Source organism: Stegostoma tigrinum, chromosome 15 (genome assembly GCF_030684315.1).
Source record: "Stegostoma tigrinum isolate sSteTig4 chromosome 15, sSteTig4.hap1, whole genome shotgun sequence".
Taxonomy (NCBI): Eukaryota; Metazoa; Chordata; class Chondrichthyes; order Orectolobiformes; family Stegostomatidae; genus Stegostoma; species Stegostoma tigrinum.
This window is the reverse complement of record NC_081368.1, coordinates 72,500,986-72,524,233: the sequence shown is the minus strand read 5'-3', so window position 1 is coordinate 72,524,233 and position 23,248 is coordinate 72,500,986. Positions and strand designations below refer to the sequence as shown.

The 23,248-nt window shown below is 42.7% G+C and overlaps 1 protein-coding gene across 2 annotated transcripts in view; it reads left to right on the top strand.

Moving 5' to 3' along the window:
- The window catches only part of LOC125458711 (gamma-aminobutyric acid receptor subunit gamma-4-like), a 234,043-nt gene that overhangs the window by 81,161 nt on the left and 129,634 nt on the right, over positions 1-23,248 (top strand). The window lies entirely within an intron of this gene.

Below are 23,248 nucleotides of genomic sequence, written 5' to 3'. Positions count from 1 at the left end.
ATTTGGTCCATAACCTCTAAACCTTTCCCATCTATGGACCTATCCAAATGTTTTTTTTAAATGTTGCTGTTGTACCTGCCTCATCCACTTCCTCTGGCAACCCATTCCATATATGCACCGCCCTTTGCATGAAGAAGTGGCCCTCACGTCCTTCTTAAATATTTCTCCTCTCGCCTTAAACTGATGCCCTTTAGTTTTAAACTCCCAATCTCTGGGAAAAAGACCATATACATTCATCATATCGATACTCTTCATGATTTTATAGACCTCAATAAGGCCCCCCCTTCATTCTCCTACATTCCAAGGAATAAAGTCCTGTCCTGACCAACCTCTCCCTATAACACAGGTGTACTGGTTCTGGCAACATCTTCATAAATCTTTTTTGAACCCTTTCCAGTTTCACTATGTTTTTCCTGTAACAGCGTGACCAAAACGGTACACAATACTGCAAATGCAGCCTCACCAATGATTTATACAACTGTAACATAATGTCTCAATTCCTGTATGCAATGCTTCAACCAATGAAGGCCAGCATGCAAAATGCTTTTTTCACCACCCTGTCTACCTGCAACGCTGCCTTCAACAAAGTACGTACTTGTACTCCCAGGTCCCTCTATTTCACACCACTCCTCAGGACATTACCATTTACTGTATAAGTCCTACCTTGGTTTAACTTTCCAAAATGCGACACTTATCTGTATTAAATTGCATTTGCCTCCACTCAGCCCATTTCCCCATCTGATCAAGATCTCTCTGTAATTTTTGATAACCATCCTTGATATCAATGATACCTCCTAATTTTGTATCATCCGCAAACTTACTAATCATGCCTTGTATAGTCATATCCAGATCGTTTCTGTAAATAACAAATAACAAATGCCCCAGCACTGACCCCTGGAACACAACACTTGGCAACAGGACTCTAGTCCTGGAAACAACCTTCAACTATCACCTTCTGTTTCCTACCATTGAGCCAAGTAGTTCCCTTGGATCTTTTGCCCTTGATGTGAAAGGTGGTAGAGGTAATGAGTTTGACAGGTGTTGTTGAAAGAAAAACCAAAAGAACTGCAGATGCTGCAAATCAGGAACAAAAACAAAGTTGCTGGAAAAACTCAGCAGGTCTGGCAGTATGTGTGAAGGAGAAAATAGAGTTAACGTTTCGGGTCTGGTGACCCTTCCTCAGAACCCTGAAAGAGCCTGTGTGAGTTATTACAATGCACCTTATAAACAGTACACACTGCTGGCACTGTGCCAGCAGTGAATGGAGTGTGAATAAAGTAAATATTGAAGACAGTGGATGGGGTGCCAATCATTGCTTTGTCCTGGATTGTGCTAAGTGTTGTTGAAGCAGCACCCATCCAGGTAATGGAGTGTTTTCCATCACACTCCAGACTTTTTTCCCCTGGGGTATAGGAGGATGAGAGATGGCCTTACAGAGGGGTATAGATAGGGTAAGCAGCTGAGATCATTTTCCCAAGGAAAGGGAGTCCAAAACTAGTGGACATAGGTTAAAGGTGGGAAGGGAAAGATTCAAAAAGGACCTGAGGGGCAACTTATTCAGACAGATGATGGTACATATATGGAACGAGCTGCCGGAGGAAGTGATAGAAGCAAGTACAATTACAGCATTGAAAAAACATTTGGACAGGTACATGGATAGGAAAGGTTTAGAAAGATGTGGGCCAAATGCAGGCAAATGGAACTAGTTCAGTTTAGGAAACCTGATCGACTTGGATGAGTTGGGCTGAACTGTCTGTTTCCATGCTGCATGACTCTATGACTATGACTTGAGGCTTCTAGATGATGGAATGGTATTGGGATGTCAGGAGGTGAACAACTCTCTGCAGAATTCCCAGCCTCTGACCAGCATCTTGTAGCCATTGTCTTTGGCTGACCCAGTTCAGTTTCTGCTCAATGGTAGCACCCAGAGTATTGACAGTGGAAGCGATTCTCTCTTGTTTGAGGTGGTTATCACCTGGCACTTGTTGTGGCATGAATGCTATTTTGCCATTTATCAGCCCAAGCCTGGATGTCAGACAGGCCTTACTGCTTTTGAACAGGAGCTGCTGCAGTAGCTGAGGAATTGTGAATGTGCTGAACATTGTGCAATCTTGAGTGAATGTCCCCATTTCTGACCTTACGATGAGGGGAAGGTCATGGATGAAGCAGTTGAAAATGGTTAGGCCTGAGACACTACCCTGAGGAACTCCTCCAGAGGCCTTGACAGAGATCTTTGTATCCTCGTTAGACACAAAAAACTCCCAGAAGACTGGAGAATAGCAACATTGTTCCTTTGTTTAAGAAGGGCAATAGGGATAATCCAGAAAATTATAGGCTGGAGAGATTTACATCAGTGGTAGGGAAATTATCCGAGAAAATTCTTTGGGACAGGATTTATTCACACTTGGAAAAGAATGAAGTTATTAAGGATAGTCAACATGGCTTTGTGCATGGGAGGTCTTATTTCTCAAATTTGACTGAGCTTTTTGTTGAAGTATCAGAAATTATTGATGAGGAACTAATAGAGCATTTTATAGTAAGATTAAGTCACATGGGGTCCCCTGTGAGTTGGTAACTTGGATACAAAATTGGCTCAGTCATAGAAAACTGAGAGTAGTTGCAGAGGGGTGTTTCTCTGACTGGAATGCTGCAATCAGTGGTGTTCCACGGAATCAGTGCTGGGACCTCTGTTATTTGTAATTTATGCAAATAATCTGGGTGGAAATGTAGATGTCTGATAAGTAAGCTTGCAGATGACAGGAAAATGGATGGAGTTGTGGATAGTGAGAAAGGTTGTCAAAGGATACAGCAGGATAAAGATAAGGTGAAAAGTTGGGTGGATGGAGGTTTATCTGGATAAATGAGAGGTGTTGCATTTGAGAGATCATATGTAAGAGAAAAGTATATAGTAAGTGGCAGGAACCTTATGAGCATTGATATATAGAAGTAACTTGGGGTCCAGTCCATAGCTCCCTGAAAGAGGCACACAGTGGCTTAGTCGGTAGAGAAAACATATGGCATTCTTGCCTTCATTGGAAAGAGCGTTAAGTATAAAAGTTGGCAAGTTGTGTTGCAGCTTTTTAAAACAATAGTTAGGTCACGTTTGAAGTGTTATGTGCTGTTCTATCTGCCATTTTATAGAACATAGAACATACAACAGGCAACATAGAACATAGATATTGCGCTGACCTGTGAGCTAATCTAAGCCCCTCCCCCTACACAATCCCATCATCATCCAAATGCTTATCCAAGGACTGATTAAATGCCCCTAATGTGGCTGAGTTAACTACATTGGCAGGCAGGGCATTCCACGCCCTTACCACTGTCTGAGTAAAGATTTGGAAGTTTTGGAGAAGATGCAAAACAGTTTTACTAGGATCTTGCCTGGATTGGAGTGTATTAGCTATAAGGAGAGGTTGGACAAACTTGTATTGTTTTGCTAGAGCATCAGAAGCTAAGGGCGACCTATCATAACAACATAAAATTATGCGGGGGATGGACAGGGTGGATTGTCAGAATTATTTTCTCAGGGTTGAAATAACAAATACAGGGGGGCATAGTTTTAAGTTGAGTATGAAAAAAATTAAAGGAGATGTGTGAAGAAAGATTTTTGCACAGAGGATGTAGGTGCCTGGAACAAGCATCTTGGGGAGGTTGTAGAAGCAGATATCATAGCAACATTTAAGTGACATTTAGACAGACACGTGAACAGGCAGAGAATTGAGGATTGCAAAACCAGGTGCAGGTGAGATTAGTTTATATTAGATTAGATTAGAATGACATCATGATCAGCACAGACATGGTGTGCTATTCTGTTCTATGTTCTATGGACCGGAGACGATTCATCTCGAACAACCACTGCCATCTTCTTATAGGCCAGATATGACGCTTCTTGATGTTATACACAGTCAAACACAGCTTTGATGGCAGCCAATCTCACCTAATTGTTTGAGTTTAACCCTTTGTTCCATGTTTTAACCAAGATTGTAATAAGCTCAGGAGTTGATCAGAGCCTAAACTGAACAACAGTGAGAAGGTCATTGCTGAGCAAAGGTCCCTTGTCCCTACTGCCAAAAACCCCTTTCATCATTTATCACCAAAAGTTGACTGATGGGGCAATAATTAGTCAAGTTGGATTTGGCCTGCTTTTTGGTGGATAGAACAGACTTGATATATTGTACTTCTTGTTATGACAATTAATATTGTTTACATGGCCACCGTTAGACCAGCTTTTATTCCAGAAATTTTATTTAACTTCCAAGTTCTCCTTGTGCTTTGGAGAGATTTGACCCATTTCCCCATAACAATAGTTTGGGGTTATGGATTACAAGTCCAGTACCACTCTTTCTTGTGTGGGAGGGCAGGCACTATTAGGGGACAGAGAAACAGAGTGAATGGGCAGAATATTTTGCTTTTTTTCATGCCATGCTTAAAGGGAGGAAGGGCGATCAATGAAGTTGGATAGTGGTAAACTTGAACCCCAGTCATCTTCCTACTTGTGCCAGAACAAAATTAGGGATGGGGAAATCATGCATGGAATTTCCTGCCCCATTTTTATTGACATCCTTAAATGGCCAATTAATGAAATCATTGTTTCATTTAGTGGCATCATTTTGCCATCACTCGAATTAACCCAGCTGCAAGAAGGGCCTGTGACCATGATGTATGCATAGCAGATAAAAGTGAGACCAGCTTGTCAGCACCAGGGGCTCAGGGTGTGTGGAGGTGGTGGAGCAAGTCCCTTTGCCCAAGGCACTCAGTACCTGTTCAGGAAGGGGGCATCTGCTGAGAGCCACCTCTTCATTGGTATCTTCACAGCTAGAACTCCTCCAAAATCAGTGCTCATTCCCTTGAAATTATAAACACCTGGTCCAACATAACCTTCCTTCTTCTATGGTCAGACCCCACACAATTTCCTTCCCAGAATCATAAAACAGGAATAAATCACTTCCTCTCATTCTTTCCTTTCTGGAGCCTACAAACGATAGAAATTGCATATTTGGCAGTATTTTAATTTTTACCTCTTGAGTGACCTCATTGCTTCCCTTAGTTGCTGCGACCTTGATGCAATATCGAACATGGTCCTTGACAATGTTGTGGAGTTGAAAAGAAACAGTTCTGGCAAAACCAATACCGTGGGAATATCAATGTAGGGCATTGCTTCAACGGTATGCGTCCCTTTTAACAGGGATGGCTGTTGGTCCAAAGTCCTTCAATGCTTGCAGAGGCCCTGAGCCATTGTTGGACCGATCTGATTCTGTCAGTGTTGTCAGGGCTGTTTGGTAGTGAGTTACTTTATTAATCTGTCATATCTTATTCTTTGAGACCTTTTTTCTATCTGTGTAAGGAAAATCAGCATTCACCTACAAAAATAGACGTAAACTAGAACAAAGTTTCTCAAACTGGGATGATTTTGATGTTTTATGAAAGGCTCAGAAGAAGGCCATGGATATGAATGCTACTATTTTTTTCAAAAAAAAGCTCAACAACCTCGATAACTGAGGAGCTGAACTTATCTCCTTTAGATATACCATTAGAGGCATTTTAACTAAAGTTTTAAAACAATGATGGGTCTAGGTTGTGATCATATTAGTAAATTACTTTAATATGATAGGTTGAATCAGGGATCTTTGTGGAACCTTCTCCTCTGATTAGTTGTTCAGTTGCCCACTAGCATTCACAACTAGAGGAGGTAGGGTTGTGGAGCATTGATCTGATCCAATGGTCCTAAGATCACTTAGTTGAGGCAGCGATGTTGATCTGGTGGCTGCCATGGTCAACCACCATGGCAAAATGTCATGGAAGGAGGTGAAACATTGTGGCAGAACACAATATTACTCCAGCAGAGGGCATCTCAATGTTCTGGTAAAGGCTAGGTTGTCCAGCTGGTTTTCCTGTCACCAACATGTTGGTACAAACCCCAACATTTAGTTTCAATCAAGAGTATGGATAATGAATTCTAGGCCAATTACAGTATTTTCTCTATTCACCCGGCTTTCAGTTATCAGTAAGACAGTAAATGATACCAAAAATTGGTGGGGCAGTAAAAGTGTGGATGATAGCCTTAGACAACAAGAGAATAAAGGTGGGCTGGTCAGATGGGCTGAACAGTGGCAAATAGAAGTCAGTCTAGATCATTGTGAAATAATGCAGTTGAGTAAGACAAACAAGCCAGGGAATACATGATTAGGAGCCTGAGAAGCATTGAAGATCAGAAGGATCTTGGTGTCTTTTTAGCCAGTCCCTTAAGGTATCAAGATAGGTGAATAAAGTGATTAAGAAATTATACAGTATAGTTGTCTAATTTAGCTAAGAATGGCGTTTAACAGCAGGTAGGTAATGCTGGAACTGTGTGGCAGTTGAGTTAGGCCACAGCTAGAATAAAGTTCTAGAATCCATATTATAGGAGGAATGGGACAGCACTGAAGAGGTTGCAGAGAAGATTTATCAGGATGTTGCCTGGACTAGAGAGTTTCAGTTACGAAGAGAGATTGGACAGACTGGGATTGCTTTCCTTACAACAGAAGAGATTGAGAGGGGTCATAATTGAGACGTATAAAATTGTGAAGGGCCTATATAGGATAGAGTGGAACAAACCTACTCCTTTGATGGAATGATCAGTGACCAGGGACATAAATTTAAGATAAGGGACAGGAGGTTTAGAGGAGATGTGAGGAAAAGATTTCCCACCCAGAGTTTGGTGAGAATCTGGAACTCACTGCCTGTCAGAGTGGTAGAGGCAGAAACCATCATAACATTTAAGAAGTATATGAAAGTCCACTTGCAATGCTAAGGCATATGGGGCTGTGGCCAAGAGAAGGATAATTGATTTAGAATTGTGTCATTGTTTTTGACTAGAGCAAGCGTGATGTGTCAAGGGGCCTTTTTCTGTGCTGTAAATCTCTATGACTAGCAATGTTTACTTTACATAGCTTCATCATTTGAGATGAACTCGGATCAGACAACAGATGTTCCCTCAAGCAGTGTTCATTAGCATACTCAGAGATTTAATAGTAAGCATCTCCGCAATAGTTACTCAAGTTCCAGCCTTCAAGCAGAGTCTCAACTTCAAGAAGACTGAGTCACTAATTCATTACAACACACATCAGTGGCTCACTTGCTTGTTTATTAAAACATATTCTCCAGGTTTCTCAGAGTAGCTTCCAATATCAATAGTTGGATGTTTGAGTGATGATTCTGCTGCATGTTCAGCATATTTTGATTTAATGGAGTGGGATCTGAAGATATTCATAGCCATCATTCCTACATCCAGATAGCAATAATGCTCATGTTTAGCAATAAAACCATCAAGTTTCATCTGGACAGATAATACTGTTTCTCAGAAACTGGGAAAGTGGTCTTCAGAAATACATCAATATTTCCAAGAAATTCCAATGCAGAAGTTTCCAGACTTGGATAAATACCTTTGGAATGCCTCCTGACTGAATTAATACTTTGGAGGGATCCCATGGGTGTATTATACTTGGGACGGAGAGAACAGGTCTTAAACGTTAATTCTGTTTCTCTCTCCAAAAATACTACCAGAACTGTTGAGTTTTTGCAGCACTTTGTTTTTATTTTAAACATTGTTTTCTGCCAGCGGAACTAACACAGAGTGAATTGGTCATAATCTTCACTCAGACAATCTGTCAGCTTCTGAATGTTTTTCACACTGGCATCTAGACAATTTTTTCTCAATTGTTCCAAAACCTGTCAGATGTAATAAACTTCACAATTGGCCTGATGAAATTTTAGGAACATGACCTCATTACTAATTGGCAGACGACAGATTGTGGGAAATTTTGTGAAAGGCCTGTGCATTGCAAACCCAGTCTTTAAACTCTTTCCTCTTCATTGACCAAATCAACAATAGAGTCCTTAGTTTAGATTAGATTCCCTACAGTGTGGAAACAGGCCCTTCACCCGAACAAGTCCACACTGCCCCTTGAAGCATCCCACCAGACCCATCCCCCTATAACCCACACACCCCTGAACACTACGAGCAATTTAGCATGGCTGATCCACCTAGCCTGCACATCTTTGGACTGTGGGAGGAAACCAGAGCACCGGGAGGAAACTCACGCAGACACGGGGAGAATGTGCAAACTCCGCACAGACAGTCGCCCGAGGCTCGAATCGAACCCAGGTCCCTGGCGCTGTGAGGCTGCAGTGCTAACCACTGAACCAGGACAAATGCCACAGGGTCAAGTATGCCACATTATGATGAGGTGGCTCAGTGGTTAGCACTGCTGTCTTGCAGCACCAGGGTCTTGGGTTCAATTTCAGGCTCAGACAATTTTCTATGTGGAGTTTGCATGTTCTCCCTGTGTTTGTGTTGGTTTCTGCCTGGTGTTGTGGCTTCTTCCCACAGTCCAAAGATGTGCAGCTTAGGTGGATTGACCATGCTATAGTGCCCAGGGATGTGCAGATTAAGTGGATTACCCATAGGAACTGCAGGATGAAGTGGAACTGGATAAGAGAGTTGGTGTGGACTTGACAGGATTAATGGCCTACTTGAATATTGTAGGGATTCTATGACTTCTAAATAATTTCCTTAGCCCATCCAGCTTCCTTTGCTATCATTAATTGTTGCTTCCACTGGAGTCATACAGCATGGAAGCAGAACCTTTGGCCCAACATGCCCATGCCTACTAGGTTTCCTAAATTAAATTATCCCATTTATCTGTGTTTGGCCTGTGTTCCTCCAGACCTTTCCTATTCATGTATCCGTCCAAATATCTTTTAAATCTTGTAACTCTATCTGCATCTACTACTTCCCCTGACAATTCATTCCACATATAGACTACTCTTGGTGTGCAACAATTGGAGACTTGGGAACTTGGGGAAGTTCGTGGCGATATCTTGGGGTCAGTCCATATCACAGTAGAGGAGGTTTCGGCAGTATTAGAATGTATGAAGGTCGATAAATCTCCTGGTCCTGATTAGATATACCCAAGAATCCTGCAAGAGACTAGAGAAGAAATTGTGGGGGCTCTGGCTGATGTATTTGCATTATCGTTAGCTGCGGGTGAGGTGACAGAAGACTGGAGTGTAGCGAATGTTGTGCCCTTATTCAAGAAGCGCTGCAAAGAAAAACCTGGGAATTATAGACCAGTAATCTGAACATCTGTGGTAGTTAAGTTACTTGAGAAGATTTCAAGGTACACGATATGTTTAGAAAGATAGCGTTTTATTAGGAGTTGTCAGCATGCCTTTGTGTGTGGAAGATCATGTCTCGCAAATTTGTTTGAGTTCTTTGATGAAGTTGAAAGGTTGATGAGGGTCGAGCTGTGGATGTGGTGTATATGGACTTCAGTAAGGCATTTGATAAGGTTCCCCATGGTAGGCTCATTCAGAAGGTCAGGAGGAATGGGATACAGGGGAACTTAGCTGCTTGGATACAGAATTGGCTGGCCAACAGAAGACAGCGAGTGGTAGTAGAAGGAAAATATTCTGCCTGGAAGTCAGTGGTGAGTGGAGTTCCACAGGGCTCTGTCCTTGGGCCTCTACTCTTTGTAATTTTTATTAATGACTTGGACGAGGGAATTGAAGGATGGGTCAGCAAGTTTGCAGACGACACAAAGGTCGGAGGTGTCGTTGACAGTGTAGAGGGCTGTTGTAGGCTGCAGCGGGACATTGACAGGATGCAGAGATGGGCTGAGAGGTGGCAGATGGAGTTCAACCTGGATAAATGCGAGGTGATGCATTTTGGAAGGTCGAATTTGAAAGCTGAGTACAGGATTAAGGATAGGATTCTTGGCAGCGTGGAGGAACAGAGGGATCTTGGTGTGCAGATACATAGATCCCTTAAAATGGCCACCCAAGTGGACAGGGTTGTTAAGAAAGCATATGGTGTTTTGGCTTTCATTAACAGGGGGATTGAGTTTAAGAGTCGTGAGATCTTGTTGCAGCTCTATAAAACTTTGGTTAGACCGCACTTGGAATACTGCGTCCAGTTCTGGGCGCCCTATTATAGGAAAGATGTGGATGCTTTGGAGAGGGTTCAGAGGAGGTTTACCAGGATGCTGCCTGGACTGGAGGGCTTATCTTATGAAGAGAGGTTGACTGAGCTCGGTCTCTTTTCATTGGAGAAAAGGAGGAGGAGAGGGGACCTAATTGAGGTATACAAGATAATGAGAGGCATAGATAGAGTTGATAGCCAGAGACTATTTCCCAGGGCAGAAATGGCTAGCACGAGGGGTCATAGTTTTAAGCTGGTTGGAGGAAAGTATAGAGGGGATGTCAGAGGCAGGTTCTTTACGCAGAGAGTTGTGAGAGCATGGAATGCGTTGCCAGCAGCAGTTGTGGAAGCAAGGTCATTGGGGTCATTTAAGAGACTGCTGGACATGTATATGGTCACAGAAATTTGAGGGTGCATACATGAGGATCAATGGTCGGCACAACATTGTGGGCTGAAGGGCCTGTTCTGTGCTGTACTGTTCTATGTTCTATGTTCTATGTTCTATGTTCTAAGTGACCAGGAATGTTGATGAGGGCAGGGTGGTAGATGTTGCCTATGTGGATTTCAGTAAGGCCTTTGATAAGGTTCCATGTCGTAGACTGCTCTGGAAGGTTAGATCGCATGGAAGCCAGGGAGAGTTGCCAAATTGGATACACAATTGGCTTGATGGTAGGAAGCAGAGAGTAATAGTGGAAGAGAGAACAAAGTGTAGAGCTGGATGAACACAGCAGGCCAGGCAGCATCCTAGGAGCACAAAAGTTGACATTTCGGGCCTAGACCCTTCATCAGAAAAGGATGAAGGGTCTAGGCCTGAAAGGTCAGCTTTTGTGCTCCTAAAATGCTGCTTGCCCTGCTATGTTCATCCAGCTCTACACTTTGTTATTTCGGATTCTCCAGCATCTGCAGTTCCCATTGTTAGTAATAGTGGAAGGATGCTTGTTGAACGAGAAGCCTGTGACGAGTAGTTTGATTCACGGGTCAGTGCTGGGCCCCGTTGCTGTTTATTATCTATATCAATTAATTGGATGAAAATGTACAAGTCTTGATTAGTATGACTGTGGATGACATTAAAATAAGCGGTATCATGAATGGTGAGGAAGGTAATCAGAAATTGCAACAGGATCTTGATCAACTGGGGTAGTGGGCTGAGAAATGACAAATGGAGTTTAATGTAGATAAGTATGAGGTGTTGCATTTTGGAAAGTCATATCAAGTTAGGAGTTTCACTGTGAATGGTAGGGCCTTAAGTAGCATAGTGGAACAGAGGGATGGTGCATGGTTCTCTGAAAGTAAGACAGGGCAGCGAAGGCGGCTTTTGGCACACTGGCCTCCATCAGTCAGGGCATTGAATATAGAAGTTGAGAAGTTATGTTGCAGTTGTACAGGATGTTGGTGAGGCTGTACTTGGAGTATTACATTCAGTTTTGGTCACCTTGCCAAGAGGAACCATGCTATTAAACTGGAAAGAGTGCAGAAGAAGTTTACAAAGATGTTGCCAGGATTCAAGGGACTGACTTTGTGATTTATAATAGTCCCAGAACTGGTACTATAGACTGTGAGGGAGAGATTGGACAAGTTAGGATGTTTTTTCTTTAGAGGGTAGGAAACTGGTGGTGGGGGGGGCATCATATAGATGTGTATAAGATCATGAGAGGAATGGATAGGGTGAATGCACTCAGTCTTTTTCTCGGAGTTAGGGAATCAAGGACAAGAGGGCATCAGTTTAAAGTAAGAGTGGAAAAAATAGGGTGGCACGGTGGCTCAGTGGTTAGCACTGCTGCCTCACAGGGACAAGGGTTCAATTTTACCCTTGGGTGACTGTCTTTTGCACATTCTTCTAGTGTCTGTGTGGGTTTCCTCCAGGTGCTCTGGTTTCTTCCTACAGCCCAAAGATGTGCAGATTAGGTAGGTTATTGGGAATGGGTATGAGTGGAATGCTCTGAGGGTTGGTGTGGACTTGCTGGGTCAGAGGCCTGTAGGCATTCTAATAACATGGGAACCAGAAAGAAAATATTTTTACACAGATGGTGGTACGCGTATGGATGAACTGCTAGCGGATATGGTTGAGGTGGGTACATTAACAACATTTAAAAGACATTTTGTCAAACACATGGATAGGAAAGGCTTAGGAGGATAAAGGCCAAGTGCAGGTAAATGGGTTTAGCGTGGAAGCGCTAATTTGGGCCTGCCTCCAAGCTGTAGGACTCTATGACTCTATCCAGCTCTCCTTATAACTCAAACCTTCCATTCATGGCAACATCCTGAGAATTCTGCTCTGAACCCTCTATAGCTTAATAATTTCCTTCCTATAACAGGTAACCAGGTTTGGACACAGTACTCCAGAAGAGGCCTCACCAATGTCCTATATAACCTCAACATGACTTCTAAACTCTTATATTCAAAGGGCTGAGAATGAGGGCAAGCACGTTAAAAGCCTTTTTAACCACCTTGTCTAGACTGTGATGCAAACTCCAAGGAATTATGTACCTGAACCAACAGGTCCCTCTGCTCTACAGCACTACCCAAGGGCCTACCATTAACTGGAAGTCCTGCCCTTGTTTGTCTTACCAAAATGCAATGCCTCACATTTATCTAAATTAACCTCCAATTGTTACTCCTTTGCCCATTGGCCGAGCTGATCAAGATCACGTTGGACTCTGACATAACATCCTTCAGTGTCCACTCAGCAAGTTCCACATCATGACCAATCCATGTATAAAAAACTTCTTCCTCAGACTTTTGTTTTGCTCAAAATCCATAAATCTGTGTCACCAGCCCTTAAAACATTAACCAATGTGAATAGTTTTATTTGTCTACTTTTATTTGTGCTAATTGTGTACACATCTATCAAATCTGTCCTCAATTTCTCAACACCAGCATTTCGAATGTCACTAAATCCCTCTGCTCCAAAATCATCCTGCTAACTCTCCCCCATGCCCTCTCAAATACCCTTATATCCCTAAGCGCAGGACAGGACAGGACACAATCCTTAAGTCAGGGTGTAACCAGAGCTTCACAGATTACAAAGATAACTAAGTGTAGAACTGGATGAACACAGCAGGCCAAGCAGCATCAGAGAAGCAGGAAGGCTGATGTTTCAGGCCTAGACGCTTCTTCAGAAATGGATGCTGCTCCTCTGATGCTGCTTGGCCATGTGTGTTCATCCAGCTCTACACCTTGCTTTCTCAGATTCTCCAGCACCTACAGTTCCTGCTACCCCTTTTCAGACTACATCCCTTTTATAAAACTCCCTAGTTATTATGATCCTATCTGATGCCATTATTGGGCAAAACAGCTTCCAGAGTGAAACCAGACTTACTAGACCCTAAATTTGTTTTTGTTTTGATTTTAGTCATACTGGTCAGTTACTGAACAGATTCAAGAGAATCTGCCAATGTGCTTTTAACACCAAAAAGTCTATTCAACAAGAAAAAAATATGAACAGTATGACACTAGACAAAGTGTGGCAACAATATTATTATTACAAACACCAGGAAAGTATTCGAACTCACACTAATTCCTTTTATCTCAGCAGTATTCTTACAAAGACCAAAGACTCAAAAGCTTAAAAAGAGACTTAAAGCACAGTCTGGCCCAACAATTTGCCCCTGTGCTTCATGCATTCTGAACCTACATTCTCCAACTTCCATATTTCTGCCACATCTGGTGCTGTGAACCAAGTAGGTGAGTTATACTGCCAGTAACAACTGGGCGATAACTAAAACATGGCAGACGATCCCATATAGGTGTATCTGCATTTTCGATTTCCAATTCCACAAGTCCTTTCACCAGTGATATCAATTTGTTTGACATCATCACCCAATGATCTCGTTTATTGCTGCATGGTGTCGTACATTCTATGTTCTTGCTGGGCATCATCTTTAAGCTGTTCAGGCAATAGTAGGATTACATGGCAGAACTGGTCAGATACTGTGCCTGCTTTTCCATACTGTCTCTCCTGTAGATTTCCACCAGTTCTACTTTACCCACCTGGGTTTGCAAACACACCATACAGCTATAAAGGACTGGATTGATTGTTCCTATATTGCTTGTCCGTTTATGCCATAGTGATACAAAATCTCTTTTACCTAGATGTGAAATGTGAATTGTTTCCACTGCAGTCGTTATATCTTCCATTGTACAGCTAACTGATGTAATAAATCAATGCCATGCTTCTACATCTCATATATTGAATCTGGACAATCTACTGAAGAGTCATCTACACAACATTTATTTAAAACTGTGCTTATTGTATCTCTTCCTAGCTCTAGTGTATAATATGATACATTACCCCACCCATTACCCCGATATTCTCTACTCTATATAATATCTTAGTGGGCGTTAACGCTTAACTGGAATTACCAGAACAATGCTGATTAGCATCTTATTGTGTATAACACATTCCGCATCTGTTTTATATCCATGTATTAAAACCCTGAGCTGGTGGCTGGTCGGGTCATGCCCCTTGTGCCATGACAGGCAAAACAAGTGCACATCAATTATCCACTGAGGTACCTCATCCTTATAAATGTATCTTAGGTCTGTTCCTCATTAGATGGAGTATCCATGACCCTCAGATACTGCAGATGTCATCTCTGATTACACATTTGAGAGACTTTCCTGCACCATGATCAATTTATGAATGACTGTCCAGTGCTGTATCCTATCTCTGAATTACCTGTGTCAGATCTCAATCTATACTGAACTGTTTGTCCTGGATCCTTGTCCCTTTTCCAAAGTTTCCTTAAATTGAGAAAGTAAAGTCTGAACCTTTCAATCTATTGTTGTTGGATTTATTTCTGAAGACCCTGTGTTGAATACAATAATGATATAATTAATTGTGTTTCAGTCAACCATTTTCCTGGATTATAGGGACAGCCAGTGGCCATTCTCCACCGTTAACCCACATCACTATGGGTTTGCACTAACATCGCTGATGCAAATCAATACTGGAGATGTTACAAAATATATGTTTAAAAGTTTATCATTCTTTAGCATGACCAGACCATTTCTTGGAGTTCCCACCAACCTACAGTTGTACTGTGCATTGTTGTGGCCACAGTTGGTGTAAATTTGCTGCATACTGACCACTCTCTTTATCATTCCCAGATTTGCTGATCTTACTCCGGGCCACTTTGGTGTGAAGCTCATTTTCAGAGTCAGTGTTTCTGCTCAATGGTAGATAAGTATAGTGGTAGTGCAGATAAGCTGTACATGATTAGGTGTTGATGTTATAATTTTAAACATACCATAACAACTTCACTGCTCATCCCTTGTTCTACCACTTGCATAGCACATACAAAACCATCACAAGTCATGCAAAATAAGTGGCTATTCATCGTTAGGTCCTTGCCCTTGCTCCAGATTGTGAGCTTTTCTACTATCCGCGTAGCTATCCATTTGTTTATAGCTCCTCAGGAAATACTTGGAAAGCAGTTTACCCACCCATGTCACTACCATGGTTAGCATGGTTCAACTACTCCTGTGAACTAATTATTCTGGAAAACATAAATCAGTAATGACTTGGTCCAACTGTGACCAGTCCTAATGAGCTTTTTTGTCTGTACAGGTGCATGTTACCCTTTATGATCACCCATAATGCTCTATTCATTGTAGTGCAAATTCCAGCTCCTCCAACATGACCTTTGCCATGACCTTTTCTCCTACTCTGGGTGTCTGAACCAGTTCCATTCCTGCTTCTGCTTTACTGCTGTATATGACCAACCGACTCTGAGCTTCTTGTCTCAGCCCATACAGCTTCTTGCACAGCTTTCTCTTAATTTGCTTATCCCTTTTTCTTGCAGGTCCAACTTCTTCATGACCAATCACCACATCCTCTGGCAATCTCATTGCCTTTCCTATCGTAACTCCCCTGGAATTAAACTATTTTATATAGTCTGAAGTTCCATCAGTATCTTAAGCAACAGATTGGCACATTCCTGTGCTGCCAACTGGATGAATTTAGATAATTTTCGCTTTAATGTCCTATTGATTGAATCTACCAGGCCTGATCTCTGTTGGTGGAACAGGATGTGAAAATTTTGATTGGTTCCCTGCGGCCTACAATCTTCATAAGAACATGGAAAATGGGGGCGAAAGTAGGCCAATCAGCCTTTCAAGACTTCCCAAGGCCTCAACCCTCTATTTTAAATCATCTGCTGCCTCTTTAAATACTTTGCATGATATCACCTCTACAACTCTCTGGGTTAGAGAATTCCAGACATTTAAGATCCTCTGGGAGAGGAAGTTCCTTCACGTCTTAGTTTTAAGTGAGTGTCATCTTAGTAGACATAGAAAATAGGTGCAGGAGTAGGTGATTCAGCCCTTCAAGCCTGTACCACCGTTCAATATGATCATAGTTGATCATGCAGTTTCAAATATCCCACTCCTGCTTTCTCACCATACCTCTTAATCCCTTTAGCCATTAGGTCCTGGAATGGTAGGCCTAACATGTGATAAATGGCTGAGGATGCTGGGATTGTATTCATTAGAGTTTAGAAGGTTGAGGGGAGTTCTAATAGAAACTTACAAGGTAATGCATGGCTTAGAAAGGGTGGATGCTGGGAATTTGTTTCCGTTAGGCGGAAAGACCAGGACCCGTGGGCAAAGCCTTAGAAGTAAAGGGGGTCAATTTAGAATGGAAATGAGAAGGCATTTCTTCATCCAGAGAGTGGTGGGCTGTGGAATTCATTGCCACGGAGCACAGTGGAGGCCGGGGCGGTAAACGTCTTCAAGGCAGGAATTGATAAATTCTTGATCTCGCAAGGAATTAAGGGCTATGGGGACAGTGCAGGTAAGTGGAATTGAAATGCCCACCAGCCATGATTAAACGGTGGAGTGGACTCGATGGGCCGAATGGCCTTACTTCCACTCCTATGTCTTATAGCCTCATGGTCTTATGGCCATGCCCAGCTCCCTAATGAACAAACTGGACCCAGTTCAGAACTGCCCATACATCGTTTGCATGGTCTCATGTCCCCATCACATGGCTTTGGCCTTCCTGTCCTGCCAGTGATACCTGGTGGGTCTGACTTCTCTGCACGGCTTTTAGGTTCTCTCCTCCCACTCTTCTGCTGGTGCGGTTCTGTTTCCTCTCACAGCGCCTCTTGTCCTGAGTCCTTCTTCACGTTCTTTGGATCAAATCCACATCAACTGGTATGGCTCAGTTTGTAACTGTTATCCTGTAACTGTGTCCCCTTGTTCGAGACCTGCTGCCTGCCCTACCCTGATGGAAACATCATCTTAATAACTTTCTTGTAAAGTCACCTCAGAATCCTATATGTTTCAATAGGTCACCCTTCAATCTTCTGTAATGAACAAGGCCTAACCTGTTAAGTTGCTCATTTGAGTTAACCCCATCATCTCAGGAATCTGTGTAATGACTCTCTTTTGAATAACCTCCAATGCTACTATATCCTTTCCTAAAAATACACAATCATAACGGTACACAGCATTCCAGATGTAGCCTCCACAAAATCCTGCACTGTTTTAACAAGATATTCCACAGTTATAAACCTCTAATAATAGAGGCCAAAATTCCACGTCATCTTAATTACCTTCTGCACTTTAATCAATTCTTAATCATTAATCACTCATCCTGTGAAGTATTTCCCTGATCTGAATTCATTTGTAATGATATTCTCCATCTTGGGATTACTTTGTTCTGCCATTATTCAAGCAACATTTGTCACTAAACACTCTCATGTGGAACAGGTTTCCACTCACCCTATAAATTGGTCAATGATAACCAAACGTTAGGTTTTTCCCCTACTTGGTGGGAGGACACCTGTGTCATCAATTTGTAATTGTTCCCATGTCCCCTCTGGTCTGTGTTGGTGTGACTTGTAGACTTTAACTGGTCTTCCTGGGTCAGTTTATTCATATACTACACATTGCTGACATTGTTTTACAGCCTCCCATTACTTTCCACCACAAGCATCAGCAACAAGGCCTCCCTCCCAAGGTGTGCATTTCTGTGGGATATTTTATGAGGTTTTGTTGAGTGCAACATGGTGCTACCATCCTTTCCTATCTACCAAGCACCTTTTTCCACTCCTTGTTCTTCCCATTGCTTTTTCCTCCAATCCATATCCCTGTATAAATGTACCAAAATTATTTCCTCCAAACCAGTTGCTGCTGCTGCTACCTGATGCTCAGAATCTATTGTGGCTACCTTCTTATCTGCCTAATCATCTGTAAGTTACATGATTGAATGGGGTCTGCTCCCTCTGATGTTCGTTAACCATTACTGCTGTTGCCTCAAGTGGTGGTCTGACAGCTCCCACTAATTCCTGAAATACTGTCAGATCGTAGATCCCTTACAGCGTGGAAACAGGCAGTTCAGCCCAACAAATCCACACCAGCCCGTCAGAGCATCCCACCCAGACACATTCCCTAACCCCTACATGTCCCTGAACACTATGGACGATTTAGCGTGGCCAATCCAACTAGCCTGCACAACTTTGGACTGTGGGAGGAAACCCACGCAGATGCATGGAGAATGTGCAGACTCCACACAGACAACATCCAAGGTTTGGAATCAAACCTGGGTCCCTTGCACTGTGAGGCAGTAGTGCTAACCACTGAGCCACCGTGCCGCTGCTTGTCATATGTGCTGTTCCTTCTGAAGTGATGTACCCCCTTCAACTCTGTGCTATCATATAGTCGTGCGTCATCCCATTACCTACTGTCTATATAAGTGTTAATCTGTTGAGTGTGTTATCAAATTGTGTGCTAACATTTCAATTTTAAGACCATAAGAGCAGAAATTAGGCCATTCGGCCCATCAAGTCTTCTCCGCCATTCAACCATGGCTGATAAGTTTCGCAACCCCATTCTCCTGCTTTCTCCCTGTAACCCTTGATTCCCCTGATAATCAAGAACCTATCTACCTCAGTCTGAAATATACTCAGTGAACTGGCCTCCACAGCCTTCTGTGGCAGTGAATTCCATAGATTTTCTTTCAAGGTTCTCTTTTCCTTGAACTGTATCCAACTTTTGGATATCCCTTATTATTTCTATTTTAGTTCCCAAACTTTTATTTGTTCTATCCAACGTTTATCTTTTATATACAATTGATTATGCCAGATTCAATTATCGTACAACTTGATAAGTTGATAGAGCACTCAGGAATCAGGTCAATGGATTGTTTTTAATTTGTTTGTAAGAGCTAGTCACCACCATGAAGCATCAAACTAACTGCTGGCTTACAGACATCCCAAGCTTTATACAAAACATTGCAACATACATATTAAAGCTTCCGTTTTCCTTTGTCCATACTTGCTGCTTTTCCAAGTTTTCCCAGGCATTGTCTGTATTTTATTAAGGCTGTTGCTATCATGATAGGATGACTCCTATACTTCCAACTGTCCATCAGTGATTCCCATTTTCTTCCAACAATATGACTGAAAATTTAACCCCTTAACTAATTCAAGTCTTCCATCCTAACTTCAGTTTCCAGAAGGCTTGCAGGATTTCCTCCTCAAGAGTTTAATGTTACTGCTTTTATTCTCTGGCACACACATACAGACTGGCTCCCTTCTGGATTTTTCTGTGTTCCTTGCACCTGTCATGAAGAATGCATGTTTTTTAAAGAAGTTTTTTGTTAATGTGCTAAGCTATTAACCCTCAGCTCTTCACATGCTTGTTAACCCTAATTAAAAATTCATGTTTGCAAACAAGCCTCTAGACATCTTGGCATCCAGTTCACAAGAACAACTCAAAAAATGAAACTAGAATCATGTCTTCTTCTTGATGTACAAAATAAAATTAAACTTATGCAATGTTCCTGACACTGTTAATCATCAAAAATTCTATTGGATTAGTCAGTGCAATGTGCATTTTAAAAATGGATGTTAATCAGATCAGCCTGTAGTTACGACAAACTCTACTTCCTGCATAAACATGTCAAACTTGAAGCTCACCAAGTCTCCAACACCATTCCTGTTACCTAGGGAAGATCTAAATATTGGCCTGAAGTCTCCAATGGCCAAATAGTTTTTCTGTCATGTAGGTGGAAGGTTGTGCATGGCGACCCTATAGAATGTAGGGGTGGCATGTTGGCTCAGTGGTTAGCACTGCTGTCTCACTGCAAAACTTTCAGGTTCAATTCCACTGCCAGGTGACTGTCTGTGTGGAGTTTGCACATTCTCCCCGTGTCTGCGTGGGTTTCCTCTGGGTGTTGTGGTTTCCTCCCACAGTCCAAAGATGTACAGGCTAGGTGGATTGGCCATGCTAAATTGCCCATTGTGTTCAGAGATGTATAGAGTAGGTGGATTATAAGAGTCTGGGTGGGATGCTCTGAGGGTCAGTGTGGATTTGTTGGGCTGAAGGGCCTGTTTCCACACTGTAGGGATTCTATGATTTTTGATACCCAGTGTAGCAGACACAGAAGGAAATTGCTAGTAAACTGAACATTTGAATGAGCAGTTTCTGATGTGTTTAACACTCCGAGAGTATGCATTGAAATCTGACAATTCGCAGAGTTTAGCAGCAGTTAATAGTTACCCAGGAAAGGTTAGATATTTAAAAATTTAGTCTCATCCCTGGGAAACTGCAAAACTGACCCAATCATATCCTGAATACACCCCCACTACACCTCTGCCAGACCCATTAACACCCAGACCCTGAGTACATCTATACCACTCACTTCCAGGGACCAAACATTCACCCGTCACAGCTCCCCCATCACCCAGCAACGTCTGCCCCGGACCCAACATGTGATCTCCCAGCCAGGAGCTGACCACCCACCCTTTCCCCTGAGATTGTCACCCTCTCCTTCCTACAGGATTCTCCTTCCTAATTCTCTGAAAACCTATATCCCCCTCTCCCTCTGCGTGATCCCACATCCCCCTTCTTCCAGGCTGGACGCAACACCAGCCCCACCCTCCCACCCCAAACTGTCCTAAATATTCCATAACCTTTCTGTCACTTAGGCAACTGCCCACCTGCAGCCTGTTTACTCGCACCCTAACCTCTTACCAACCTTACATAGATTACCTTTCACAGGAGCTGTCGCAACTTTTACTGACATTTTGCCAGATTCCAATCAGTACATCAATGCAAAGATCTTAATATTCTAGCCTTGTCCCATTCACACATCTTGAGAAAATTAGCTTGCATTTATTTAGCATCTCTCCTAACCATAGTACGTTCTGAAATTCCATTCAACCAATGAGATGCCTCTGAAGTGTGATTGCTGTTGTCATGTCGGAAACACGGAAGTGATTTGCACATAGTAAGATCTCACACACAGTAAATGTGATCATGATAATTTGATGACTGTGATGTGGGGTGAGGGATAAATCTCAGCCTGGACTCCTGGGCGAACTCCGCTCTTTGAATTGTGCTGTTGGATCTTTTACATTTGGTTCAGAGGGGAGGCAAAGATTCTCAGTGTAGTGTTTACTTCCGAAGATCAAACATCAGACAGTGCAGCATTCTATCACTGTCAGTCTGAATTATGTAATAAGAACCTGGATTTATGCTAGAACTCATGACCTTCTGTTACGCAGAATGGAGAGCAAGCTGATATTCCCCAGCGATCAGCCTGACAAATAGATAAAACACCACTCCACCCTCTGGCAGGCAACTTACCAAGACTAATGTTATTCTAATAGCTTCATTTGTATACCTCCACCATTACAGTAGTGTAGAGTTATGTTTTCAGTGTTGAGGTATTGAGGATCACCCAGTCCACATTGGTTTGATTGTTAAACTGAGTGGTGGTAGTCATAGGCATGACACAAATTACAAGATGTGCAAGGATCTCTATATTCCTCATGTCACAGGAGGTGAGTAGGTTAGACTGTCGAATTCAGGCACTGAGATTCACTCCCTTACAGTCTACTGCATGCTTTTAGAAATGTCTCAGAACAAATAAGCAACATAGGACACACACAATAATCAGAAGATAGAACTTCATGGATCAAGAAGATGAGGAGAGTCAGAGCAAGGGTAGGGGGATTGGAATGAGGGCAGTTGTCAGAGTAAGGGGAGGTGAGGGTTGGGTTGAGGGTCAGAGTGAGGAATGGAGGTCAGAATGAGAGGAGATTAAGTGTCAGAGTCAGGGTGAGTGTAAGACTTGGTGTGAGGGTGAGGGATGTCAGAGTGAGAGTGACATTCCTGATCCTATGATTATAGGACTCAAAACTCCATTCAGCTGGAAGACTCCCTGTTAAAGGTGAGAGCTGTTGAGGCAAGAGGAGACTGTGAGGGTGTTTCAAAGTGGCTGCACACGGTAGCTGATGCACATGGAACCTTTGAAATGAGAAATGGCCACTGCCAACAAGCCAGGATTGTACTGAGGAGTGATTCTGTGGGATTGCTTGTAACTGGGCTATGGCCCTCAACAAAGGAAATTTACCCACACCCTCTGTCACTGGGGGACCGTTGCCAGGTACCTGCTAGATTCTGGCTTCAGTCAGAGGGATCAGGAAATTCCTGGTGGTGGTAGCATCTCGTTTGTGATTAATTTCCTGAGCAACCAAAATTATTCTTACCTGATGAATAAAGATTGCTATTGAACATTCAAATCCTGCAAGATGTCAAGATTTAGGGAACTACCCTCTGCATCAAAACCTAGATAATTCCATTGCTGATAGAGTGAGTGTCTCAAAGCAAGGTTTTTTTTTAGATTCCCTACAGTGTGGAAACAGGCCCTTCAGCCCAACAAGTCCACACCACCCCTTGAAGAATCCTACCCAGACCCGTCCCCCTGTAACCCACTTGCCCCTGAACACTATGGGCAATTTTAGCATGGCCAATCCACCTAACCTGCACATCTTTGGACTGTGGGAGGAAACCAGAGCACCCAGAGGAAACCCACACAGACATGGGGAGAATGGTGCAAACTCCACACAGACAGTCGCCCGAGGCTGGAATTGAACCTGGGTCCCTGGCACTGTGAGGCTGCAGTGCTAACCACTGAGCCACCGAGTAAAACATATTCATTTAATAAAACTGCAAATGTGATAACAGGTGGGAAAATGTAAAATTGTCTATTTTGGCAGATAAAAACAAAATGGAAGTATATTGTACAAATTGTGAGAGATTACAGACAAAGAACAAAGAAAAGAATATAGAATCCCTACAGCGTGGAAACAGGCCCTTTGGCGCGACAAGTCCACACAGAAACTTAGAGAATCCCACCTAGATCCATCCCCCTATAACCCACCTAATCTACACATCCCTGAACGCTATGGGCAATTTAGCATGGGCAAACCACCTAGCCTGCACATCTATTGACTGCAGGAGGAAACTGGAACAAACCCGTTCTGACACGAGGTG